This window comes from Camellia sinensis, chromosome 3 (genome assembly GCF_055761805.1).
Source record: "Camellia sinensis isolate YWXY chromosome 3, ASM5576180v1, whole genome shotgun sequence".
NCBI classification, from domain to species: domain Eukaryota; kingdom Viridiplantae; phylum Streptophyta; class Magnoliopsida; order Ericales; family Theaceae; genus Camellia; species Camellia sinensis.
In genome coordinates this window covers 219,062,943-219,074,755 of record NC_138963.1, presented here as the reverse complement: position 1 = coordinate 219,074,755, position 11,813 = coordinate 219,062,943, and the positions used below count along the sequence as shown (strand labels likewise).

Sequence of the window (11,813 nt, the reverse complement as noted above, 5' to 3'; positions counted from 1 at the left end):
GCCTTTCCAACGAGACTCCCAGAAACCCAAGGATCCAATTAACATCCTAGAAATTAAATCCCATACCCAAATAAACACATAAGCATGTTATCAATTAAACACATAGCATATGACACTACATCTAAGTCTCTACCAAGCGAGACAAACCCATTGTGATCCTAATCACTCCCCACGTACCCAAAGTATTCGAACCCGGTACGCTCTGATACCAAGTTGTAACGCCCTCAAAAAAATAACATTAAACCCAACAAATAAAACATTCATTGACATACGAAATATCCACATTCTTCTATTCATCAGAGTTTCATTACAAAAGTATTACATGTTAACAACAAAAGCAAAATGCCCTACGGGCTTACAGCTTTCCAAGTTAACACTTTGTTACAACAAAAGAGTGCTAACTCATCTACACATTAAGCCCTTGGCTTGAATATACATGTAATACATCAAAAGAAACTAAACAGTAAAAATATGCTCGCATCTAGCCTCCCAAGCTATGTCCTTGGAAGTGGCATGCTACCTGCACCTGAAAATGATGTTCCCATATAGGGTGAGCCACAGCCCAGAAGAAATACACTAAACCAACCATGAACAATGACTAAAAGATTAGCAATTGATAGATGGCCAACACCGATACATCCACATAAATCACATTTTATGTCATACGACTTATGAGTCCAAGTTACTTTTCATTTTTCCTTTTTCAACAGATAAGCATATTAGCTCTATCATCATCTCAACAGATATGTATAAAAACTATATCCCACATTCACAGATAAGCATATAAGCTATATCCACATTCTCAACAGATATGTATAACAACTATATCCCACATTCACAGATAAGCATATAAGCTGTATCTACACTTCACAAAGATAAGCATATGAGCTTTATCTTCACTTCTCTAGACAAGCATATGAGCTGTATCTACGGAATTCATCCCCTATCTTCTCCCAATACTATCCGGTTTAAAGTTACATCCCCCATCTTCCCCTAAACCGCGGAGTACATCCTCCATCTCCTCCTTTACACATAACGTATACAAACACATTGGTTCTATATACCATTATTCAATACATACAGTTAATGTATTCTATCAACCGTCAAATTCTATGACACGTTCCATTGATTAGTTTTCGCTTGCCTAATCATTATGCATTGTCTACAACAATCACGACTATCCTCCACCGATAGCCCAAAGCAGTTATTTCTAAACAGAAAATAAATGCACAAATGGATATTCAATCAACATTTCATTTCGGTGAGTGATAAATAATTCAACTACACCCTTTAACCCCATACATTCCCAATCTCAACATTCCTATTTCATAACCTCATTTCTCACGATTAATTAACCCAATTAATCAAACAATGTAATTAGGGCATTTTCCATAATTAACATTACAACCCTTAAGGTCTCATTTTCATCAATGATTCAACATTTATTCCATTTCTCTATGCCAAACATGCATCTAGGTTTATTATAAATAAAACCCCGACTTTTGTAAAATTACACAAAAACCCCAAACTTTCACCAAATTATCAAACTAACCCCAACATCTCAAAATACTAAAATTTAAAGACAAAATCCATAGAGAGGAGTAGGATATCCCTACCTCAAATTCGGAGCCCCAAGGGAGAAGATGACAAAACCCAACGTGCTCCAAATCCCGAAATTTTCAGATTAAAATGTAGCCCTCGACGATCAACAACTTTTTTGTAAAGGCCAAAGATGAACAAATCACTCCTACTAGATCAAAACCTAGAGAGAAGGTAGAGTTCTAGAGTGAGAGGCTCAACAATGGTGTTTTTGGAAAAGTAGGAGAGAGAAGAGAAAGTGAGAAAGTGATTTGAAAAGTCAAAACTCGGAACTTAAACCCAGTCGCCCCGCTCGAGCGTCCAAACCCCCGCTCGAGCGGCACTCACAGACTCCCGCTCGAGCGGCCAAACTCCCGCTCGAGCGCCGGATGCACTCTCCCAGCATCTCGACACAACAGGTCCCCGCTCGAGCGCTCGAATCCCCGCTCGAGCGTCAATCACAACCTCCCGCTCGAGCGTCCAATCCCCCGCTCGAGCGTCCAACACTGCACAGGAAATACTGGATGGGTGTATTCCCCGTTCGAGCGTCAAAACCCCCCACTCAAGCGGACAGGCCAAAATCTGGGCAACTAATTTTGGTTTCTAAACTCAACCAACCTGTAACAATCCTGCCCAACACATTCTATAACTCAAATACAAGGTAAGAAATGATGTAAACAAGATAATAATCAACTACCAACATCCACGGACACATGTCCGGATCACTATACAACAAGGGTAAATCCGGGATCGCTATACTCCTGGTTCTCCAAAATGGACTGTAAAAATTGATACTGGCAAATAAAAATGAATAAAGACAGCATCCCACTAACAGCCTTTAGTGCACCACAAGGACATTATGAATGGCTTGTAATGCCATTCGGAATGCACCTCAAATATTTCATAGAAGAATGGATAACTTAAACAATTGAATAATATTTGTCTTGTATATATAGATGATATTTTATTTTTTTTCTAGATCCATAGAACAACGTAGAATAGATATTAAAATAATAACAAAAAAATGTGGAAAACGTGAAATAATATTAGGTGAAAAGAAATGCGTGTATGCATAAAAAAAAATAGAATTTTTAAGACTTGAAATCAAATGAGGAACAATAACAATACAAAGTCACGTTCTCGAAAAAATTAATAAATTTCCTGATAAAATCACGAATAGAAAACAATTAGAAAGACTTTTAGGATGTTTAACATATGCCTCAAATTTTATAAAAAAATTTAGCCAAAATAAGAAACGTTTAAAAAAGAAACTAAAAAATGATGAGTTGGACTTGGAACTCAGCCGACTCCATCTTAGTAAAATTCTTAAAAGAAAAATGTAAAGATTTACCTACCCTAACTCTTCCTAATGAAAATGATGAGTTAGTACTAGAAACTGATGCAAGTAACAATCACTAGAGCGCAATTTTAAAATAAAAGAAAATAATCAATTATGTAGATATTGTAGTGGAAATTTTAATCAAGCTGAATGTAACTATTCTATCATGAAAAGAGAATTATTAGCCATAGTAAAAGGAATAGAATTTTTTTTAATATTTTTGGCACAAAAATCGTTTTTAATAAGAATTGACTGCAAAGGCCTACTAAGTTTCATAAATAAGAATTTATCTAACATACAGGCACAAGGAAAACTTTTACGATGGCAACTTTGGTTAAAACAATTTACTTTTGATATAGAATATATTAATAGTAATAAAAATAGTTTAATAGATACTCTAACTCGAGAACTTGCAGATGACATCCATATCCACAAGACTTACACCGCCAGATAAGAAAACACTCCTGGCATGAACTCAAGAAATGCTGGACTTGGTGACACAAGATAGTGCTGAAATTATCAGAAAAATGAAATTTGCTGGAAAGAGCAGTTCTGTGAATGAGCTTATTAAAACGACTCATTTACTAACAAAAACCTTTTTAAGATTAAAAGCATTATATTCGTTTCTTCAACTCCTCACTGAGCTCCAAGAAAGAAAAAAAAAATGTACATTTCTTAAGTTATTTCTGAAATAGTATGAAGAATGTGTCACCTATCTAAGAACTTAGTGGTGCTACTTCAACGAACGAACTGCATTGTACAGTTATAGAATGTTAAAAGTTTCATTCAATCCAGACAAGATCATCAGCCCAAAAGATCATTTGGTTCAAATGTAGAAATTGGGAATAATCAATACATTCGACGTTCCACCTCACCCACAAAGTACAATGTTCACTCAACTCACCAAATTTCAATAATTCATGTTTAGAAGAATTTATAAAATCTTGGAAGAATATCCAAGCATGGCACCCATCACATTTATAACTGCTCAAACAGAGGTAAAGGATGAACATCTAAATGCAACTCATTATCTGATAAAAGTCAAAGACAAGAAAGACTTAATCCCCTATAAATGTGATTGGTTCTAAGATTGGGATGAATCTTTTATATTAGATCCAACAGAAGCAAGGGCAAGATGATTTTTTTCTAATATCTCATGAAACTACAGAATTAGCAAGGGTTAGATTCAAATTTGTTCATTATGAAAGAGCTACGTTTGCTATAACACCATTCTTGACAAAAAAATTAATTGTTCTAAGATTGCCTTGTGAATCAGTATATGATTATTTGGAACGAGTAAAATTGGGGACATATCTATATGAGAAAGGATGTAAAATTCTAGAGAAATATCTTATGAAATAAGATCTAGAAAAATGGGATGAGATATTTGAAGAGTATGATAAGAACTATGATCTTAGTAATATCATGGATGATGAAGGGGTGTGGAATCTAGACAATGCAATGAGTTGACAAAACCATGAGTAGTTTGGCAAGCCTTGGGCTAAAGACTACATTTCCATGTGACTACCCCACCAGTTTGGCAAGCCTTGGGTTAAAGACTACATTTCCATGTGACTACCCCACCAGACGTCTAGACGTCTCTTGTTAATAAATAAATCAACATGTAGCCATATCACCTGCTTGTTTGTCTCTTATTTGTCTTCTAGTAATAATAAAATATAATATATAAAATATTGTATAGAATAGGTTGAAATCCGAATTTAGAAGTCCACAAGGTGCCTATACAAAGGTTGAGGGTAGCTACTTCTGTGAACTAGAAACTTGCCAACGCCAGAGCCCTACACCGACTACGCTTAGGTAGCGGTCAAAATCTTTAGATATTGTTCTTATTTTGAAAGCATAGTAGGCCTATAATCAAAACAATTAAAACTTTTTCCTTTTTATGAATTTTTATCACTATTTTTATATTCAAGACCTATTGCTAGATCGTAATTAAGTAATAATATTAATAGCAAATTGCCACTAACATCGTAAATTTTTACAAAGTCAACTAAGTACTGGAACTACTAAAGATATAGAAATTACTAGAAAAAGAGTTGATAAAATATTTGAAAAAATTGCATATTATCAAGAACTAGGTGTAGTATAAAAAAATAATAAAAATAAATATAAATATAAAGTAAAATAAAATTTAAAAATAAAAATAAAAATTAATTAATTAAAAAAAATATAATAATAATAATTTTCCACATCATCGCCACATCATTTGAGCCAAGTTAAGCTGCAAAAATTAAGACTACCTAGCATCACTCTTAAAAAAAATAAAAATTTAATCTACTCTCAAAACAAACATCAACTACATTGGTTCTCAAAACAAACATCAATTACACTGGTTCGCTTTGATTCTTGATGACAGGGGTGTGCACGGTGCGATTCGAACAATTTGATAATAAAATTACAAATTAAATGACGAATTAACAGGTTAATGGATTGAAAAAATTACGATTTGCACGATTTTTAACAGATTGACGAATTGAAAAATATTTTAACTAATTATCATACATTTACATAATATATAATAAGGGTGAGCAGCGGATATATCGATCTATCAAAACCGATCGAACCAAACCGATTCGCTGCATTTTGGACGAATGCGTGATGACAAGCGAACGATTGCGAATTTTCTCCAAACCAATCCGCAAATCTGACAGACGGATAGCGAATTTGAGATTCCTTTGGCCGCTCCAATCCGCCAATCTGGCGGACAGATGCTGAATTTAATATTCCTTTGGCCACAATCAAACCGCCAAACCGCGAACACCCCTAATAATTTATAAGACTTTATGTTTTCAATTTATTTAAATATTATGTTTGTGTTTTCAATTAAAAAAGAATTTAAATATTCTATTGAAAAAAAAAATTCAACTTGAATATCTTTTTTGAATTAAAAAAAATAAACGTATTATTTATCTATATTTTTTAGTTTTAAAATCTATCTCTAAAAATAATAAATAGAAAATATGATATATATTGATTGATTTTTGTTTTTAAAAAAAGATATATATATATATATATATATAATAATACATAGACATATATTTGTTTATGATTTTGATAGTTTGAATTATTTTTATATTTTAAGAATCATAAATTGTAATACTTTGTGTTACGTGGATGAATCATGCTGTGATTGTAATATGTGAATAAAACATGCAATGATTGTGATATTCTAAAATTTCAAACTTTCTTGTTTTGAATGAGGCATATAGTAATTGTAATATTTTTTTAAGCCAATGACTGTAATATTTTCTTCTTCTTCTTCTTTTGAAAAAGTGCACAAGTTGAATTATGTTAAAAATTTATAAAATTTTAAACCGCCAAACCGCCCAATCCACATCCGCCGAATTGACAGACGGATGCAGATTAATTTTCTTCAATCCACCAATCTGACAAACGGATGGCGAATTAAAAGTTTCGTGACCGCAACCGACCCGTACCCACCCTTAATATATAGCATTAATTTATATAATATTTTAACATATATAATATAAAATAATTTTACATAATATATTTCATACATATAATCATTAATTTATAATAAATTTCATATTTTAAATCTTTTTTTCACACTTATTTTTACATTAATATTTCATTAGAAGTTTAAAATATATATATATATATATATTAATTATAACGAAACGGCACGATTCAATTGACGAAATTTAAATTTTAAAATTTAAATCACAATTAACAATTAAAGCTGTGTAAACTACTGCAATTTGATATAATTTTAACAAATGGAACAATATTTTATATAACCCTACTACATTAGAAATGTTCACTGATTGAAGATTTTTCTTTTTTTAGCTGATTCACTTGATTGAAGATCAAGGATTGATTTAACATATATAATACAAAAAATTAAAAAGTCACTATCCTATTTAAGTCATATCATCTTATTTAAATCACATTACCTGTTTAGCACATCACATCAAAGTCAATCCATATAAACTAATAAGTCAAAAAATACACTTTTTTTAGATCATTCAAAACCAACCCTAATTCAAGAACTTTTCTTCTGTCTTCTTCCCCAAAGGAGACGAAGAAACCCTTTTGGAAAATAGATTTCAGGATTGTGTAGAAACCAAACATTCGACTTCAAAAGTAAACCCAAAATTTTTACTAAATTTTTTATCAATGTCTTAATTGAGTGGGACTCAAATAAAAATTTACATAAAACTTCTAAAAATCTCTTAACATTTTTGCGACTTCAAATTTAACAAAAAGTTAGATATATATTTTTTTGTTGACTTAAACTTCTTATTGCCAAACAATCTAGTGCTACAAACCTCCTTTTGAGTTTCCCTATTTTTTTTAAACCAAAAAATCATATAATTTAGGGTATACAGAAGAAGTCACAGGAACAAACAAAAGATATCAAAGAGGAGGCACTCAGAATGAAAAGGACTTTCGAAAGTTTATGTAGAAAAATTTCATAGATCTTAAGACCTCATCAAATGTGCATCCTCATCGTGCCTCTCACAGATCTGATCTCTTTATCCACGATAGAGAAGCTCTATAAAATGTATATATAATTCACAAAAAATAAAAACAAAAACGTGAAGTTGAAATCAAAATCGAAGAAACAGATAGAGATAGAGCAAGCATTCAGAATGAGTAGGAGGTGTTTTATCCTTTCATCAAACAATCGGAATAATGTTGTTATCATCACTATGCTCGCTCCAAATCTTCAATTTATCTCTCTATAATTAAATACGTAAAAAATAAGTTAAAAAAAATCAATCAAAACACTAGAGTGAGAAGCCGAAACCATCAGAAATATTGGAACAGTACATCAGAAACGACACTTGTTTAAGTGTCTCAGACGACCGTCGTGAGAATTTGAATCCAAAATCATCATATGGTTGGTTTCGCAGTTTCAAATCTAATAAAAATCTCCTAGAAAATAAAGAGAGTAAATATGGACTGAGATTTGATCAAATCAATTCAATCCATTTCTTCGCCTCCATGAGATCTTCGATTGAATTCATAAAAATCTATGGAGTTTCGCAGTTTCAAATCTAATAAAAAGCTATAGAAAATAAAGAAAAAATTTGAAAAACAAAGTAAATATGGACTGATATTTCATCAAATCAATTCAATCGATTGCTGATTACCTTCGCCAGAAATCGCCCCCATGATCTTTGATTGAATTCATTGAGGGCGCAACGGACACTATTTAAAGGGAAAAGTCTGTCATTAGGGCATCTATTTCTACCAGTCTGTATTGACGATTGTACCCTTCACGGGGTTAATTTCAGGAGCCCCTATCGCCATTCGTTGCATTGAGTTTGGAGAAATTCCTATTTCCACATTAAGTTTTCAGGGACTTTATTTGGGGATGTATTATTTTAATTTTTTATAAAAAAAATATATAAAAAAATTGAGAGAATAATATAATAATTTATAATAATTTTTTAACTTTTTAACTAAAATATTTAGTTCCCAAATAAGGCCTTAGTGTACATATTTTTTCAAAACCCACACTTAGAGAAATTTTGGCTTTGTTTGGTTTGATTTTGGGGAAAAAAATTTGGAAATACACTCCACAAATACTTTTTTAAGAGTAATCAAACTAAACAGATTTTTTCAAAAAAACTCTCAGAAATGTGTTTGGTTACCTTGGCTTCCCAGCATCCAACAATGAAGCAGAGTATGAGGCGCTTATCGCAGGACTCAAGTCAGCACACTTCATGAAAGCAGCCGAACTAATGGTATACAGTGACTCTCTGCTGGTAGTAAACCAAATTTCGGGCGAATACGAAGCAAAGGACGACAGAATGGCCAAGTACCAAGAGTTAGTCAGAACAGAGATCAAGAAGTTTGATGTGGTAAGGATAGAACAAATTGGCAGGGAGAAAAACAGCCGAGCGGACGAGCTAGCAGGCCTGGCCTCAATGGCAGATACATCGATCCCTCATCCATTACTCATCGACTTCTTACCAAGACCAAGTATAGAAGACCCCGAAGCAGAAGAAGTATATTGCACTGAATTAGGCCCTTCATGGATGGATCCCATCATCCTGTTCCTAAAAGACGGCATCCTACCAGCAGAGAAAAAAGAAGCCAACAAAATAAGGGCAAAGTCGCAGCGATTTTGGCTATCTCCATCTTTGGCATTATACAAGAAGTCATTCTCTGGGCCTTACCTCAAGTGCATTCATCCCAGCAAAGTAGAAGCCTTCCTATTCGAAATACATGAAGGGGTATGTGGAAGTCATCAAGGGGGAAGGTCGCTCGCCTACAGGGCTATTTCGCAAGGATATTGGTGGCCGTATATGCAAGCAGACTCAGAAAAATATGTGAAAAAGTGTGAAAAATGCCAGAAATTCGCGCACCAAATACATCAACCAACAAGAGAACTCCTACCTTTAACTAGCCCATGGCCTTTCGCAATGTGGGGCTTAGACATAGTAGGACCACTTCCAACAGCACCCGGAGGCAGAAAATTCTTTCTCGCAGCAACAGACTACTTCACAAAATGGGTGGAAGCAGAAGCACTGGCGTCAATCAAAGAGAAGGATGTGAAGAAGTTTGTTTGGCAGAATATTATCACTCGGTTTGGCATACCAAAAGCACTGATCTCAGACAATGGAACTCAGTTCGACGGCAGGATCTTTAGAAGCTTTTGTGAAGAGTACAAGATAGAGTTCTACAATTCCACACCGGCATATCCCCAAGCAAATGGGCAAGCAGAAGCATCAAATAAAGTCGTCTTGGATGGACTTAAGAAAAGGCTAGAGAAGGCAAAAGGCAAGTGGGCAGATGAACTTCCTCATGTTTTATGGGCCTACCGCACCACACCTCGACGATCAACAGGAGAAACACCATTCTCCTTAGCATATGGAATGGAAGCGATGATCCCACTAGAAGTTGGCCTCCCCACAATTCGAAGCGAAAATTTTGATCCAGACTTAAATGAAGAAGCCATAGCCTTAGAACTCAACCTTGCAGAAGAAAGAAGAGAAAGAGCGTTGGTCCACATCACCGCATACCAACGAGAATTAATCAAAAAATACAGCAAAAAGGTTCATCCAAGACAATTCAAAATTGGCGATTGGGTATTGCGCAAAGTAATGGGAAACACCTTGGTCCCAGGAGACGGCAAGTTAGGCCCAAATTGGGAAGGTCCTTATAAGGTGGTTGGGTTAGCCGGCAAAGGGGCATACCACCTAGAAGACAAGGACGGCAAGGCAATCCCTAGGCCATGGAATACAGCCAATCTCAAGTTATTTTACTTTTAGCTTTTCTTTTTCAAACATGTGTAATTTTTTCTTCCTTCAATAAAATGAGCAATTCTTTCTAGCACAAATTATTCTTTGTAAAAGTTAGCTTTCGAGACTAAGTTTTTTGCGAGCATTCTATTCCAAGTTAGCTGGAAAAACTAACTCAGAGGTTGGCTGGATTAAACCAACATCCTTCCTAAGCCCAAGATAAGGATCCAGGCTGCAGGACATTTGGTCGGAATAACCAAATACTATAAGTTAGCTGGAAAAACTAACTTCAAATAGTTGGCTGGAATAAACCAACACCTGTAACTCTTCAGCCGAAGTAAGTGCAAGGCTGAAGAGTGGTTGGCTGGAATAAACCAACACCTGTAACTCTTCAGCCGAAGTAAGTGTTAGGCTGAAGAGTGGTTGGCTGGAACAAACTAACTCTTGTTACTCTTCAGCCGAAGTAAGTGCAAGGCTGAAGAGTGGTTGGCTGGAATAAACCAACACCTGTAACTCTTCAGCCGAAGTAAGTGTTAGGCTGAAGAGTGGTTGGCTGGAACAAACCAACTCTTGTTACTCTTCAGCCGAAGTAAGTGCAAGGCTGAAGAGTGGTTGGCTGGAATAAACCAACACCTGTAACTCTTCAGCCGAAGTAAGTGTTAGGCTGAAGAGTGGTTGGCTGGAACAAACCAACTCTTGTTACTCTTCAGCCGAAGTAAGTGCAAGGCTGAAGAGTGGTTGGCTGGAATAAACCAACACCTGTAACTCTTCAGCCGAAGTAAGTGTTAGGCTGAAGAGTGGTTGGCTGGAACAAACCAACTCTTGTTACTCTTCAGCCGAAGTAAGTGCAAGGCTGAAGAGTGGTTGGCTGGAATAAACCAACACCTGTAACTCTTCAGCCGAAGTAAGTGCAAGGCTGAAGAGTGGTTGGCTGGAATAAACCAACACTTAATACTCCTCAGCCGAAGTAATTATGTCGGCTAAGGAGTGGTTGGCTGGTAAGTATAGTTTAACCAACCAAAAACCGAAATAACACTTGGAGTGAAAGGAAGTCATTACAAACGCAAGCATACACACAACAACTGGAATAAAAGAAGTAAAATTTTCATTCAAAAAGAAGTCATTACAAGGGGGCTTAGTTCGGTTACAGAGAAAAGAGTACAAATTTAAGAGAAAAGTTCATCTATCTCGGCATCAAAGGCCGCATCAGTATCAGCAGGAAGACCGGTCTCTGGCGGCAGGACTCCTTCAGTCACAATAGTGGCATCGACCGGAGCCACAGTGTCATTTGGCTGTTCAATAGTCAGATCTTCAACTCTAGACTCCGGCCGATCTATCTGATCCACGTTTTCAACCGGAGTATCCTCAGAAGCAGAATCTTCGTCAGTATCTGAACCCTCAAGGAATTGCTGCTGCAGGGCATCCGCAAACCCCGCAAGGGACTTCGGTATAAAGTACTCTGGAGGGTTGAAGACCTCGGTCTGTTGATCATAACCGAGCTTCTCCACAGCCGCCCTCCAGCCGCACTTGAAGAAGAGCTCCTTGGCGGCATCGCATTGCTTGACGTAGGCCACTTCTGCCTCCTTGAAACCTCGCTTGTACCCCCCCTTGTCGACCGCCTCCATGTTCTCTTTTAGTTCGCTTATTTCGGCGTCCTTCCT

The 11,813-nt window shown here is 35.6% G+C and overlaps 3 non-coding genes across 3 annotated transcripts; all 3 read right to left on the bottom strand.

The window, feature by feature from the left end:
- Positions 1–7,323: 7,323 nt before the first annotated feature.
- On the bottom strand, positions 7,324–7,418 carry LOC114278574 (small nucleolar RNA Z162). The gene has a single exon (XR_003634962.1). It is a non-coding gene; the product is annotated as a small nucleolar RNA Z162 (small nucleolar RNA).
- Positions 7,419–7,546: 128 nt separating this feature from the next.
- Positions 7,547–7,618, bottom strand: LOC114278572 (small nucleolar RNA Z105). The gene has a single exon (XR_003634960.2). It is a non-coding gene; the product is annotated as a small nucleolar RNA Z105 (small nucleolar RNA).
- An 88-nt stretch (positions 7,619–7,706) lies between these two features.
- On the bottom strand, positions 7,707–7,806 carry LOC114278573 (small nucleolar RNA Z161/Z228). Its single transcript, XR_003634961.1, has one exon. It is a non-coding gene; the product is annotated as a small nucleolar RNA Z161/Z228 (small nucleolar RNA).
- Positions 7,807–11,813: the final 4,007 nt, after the last annotated feature.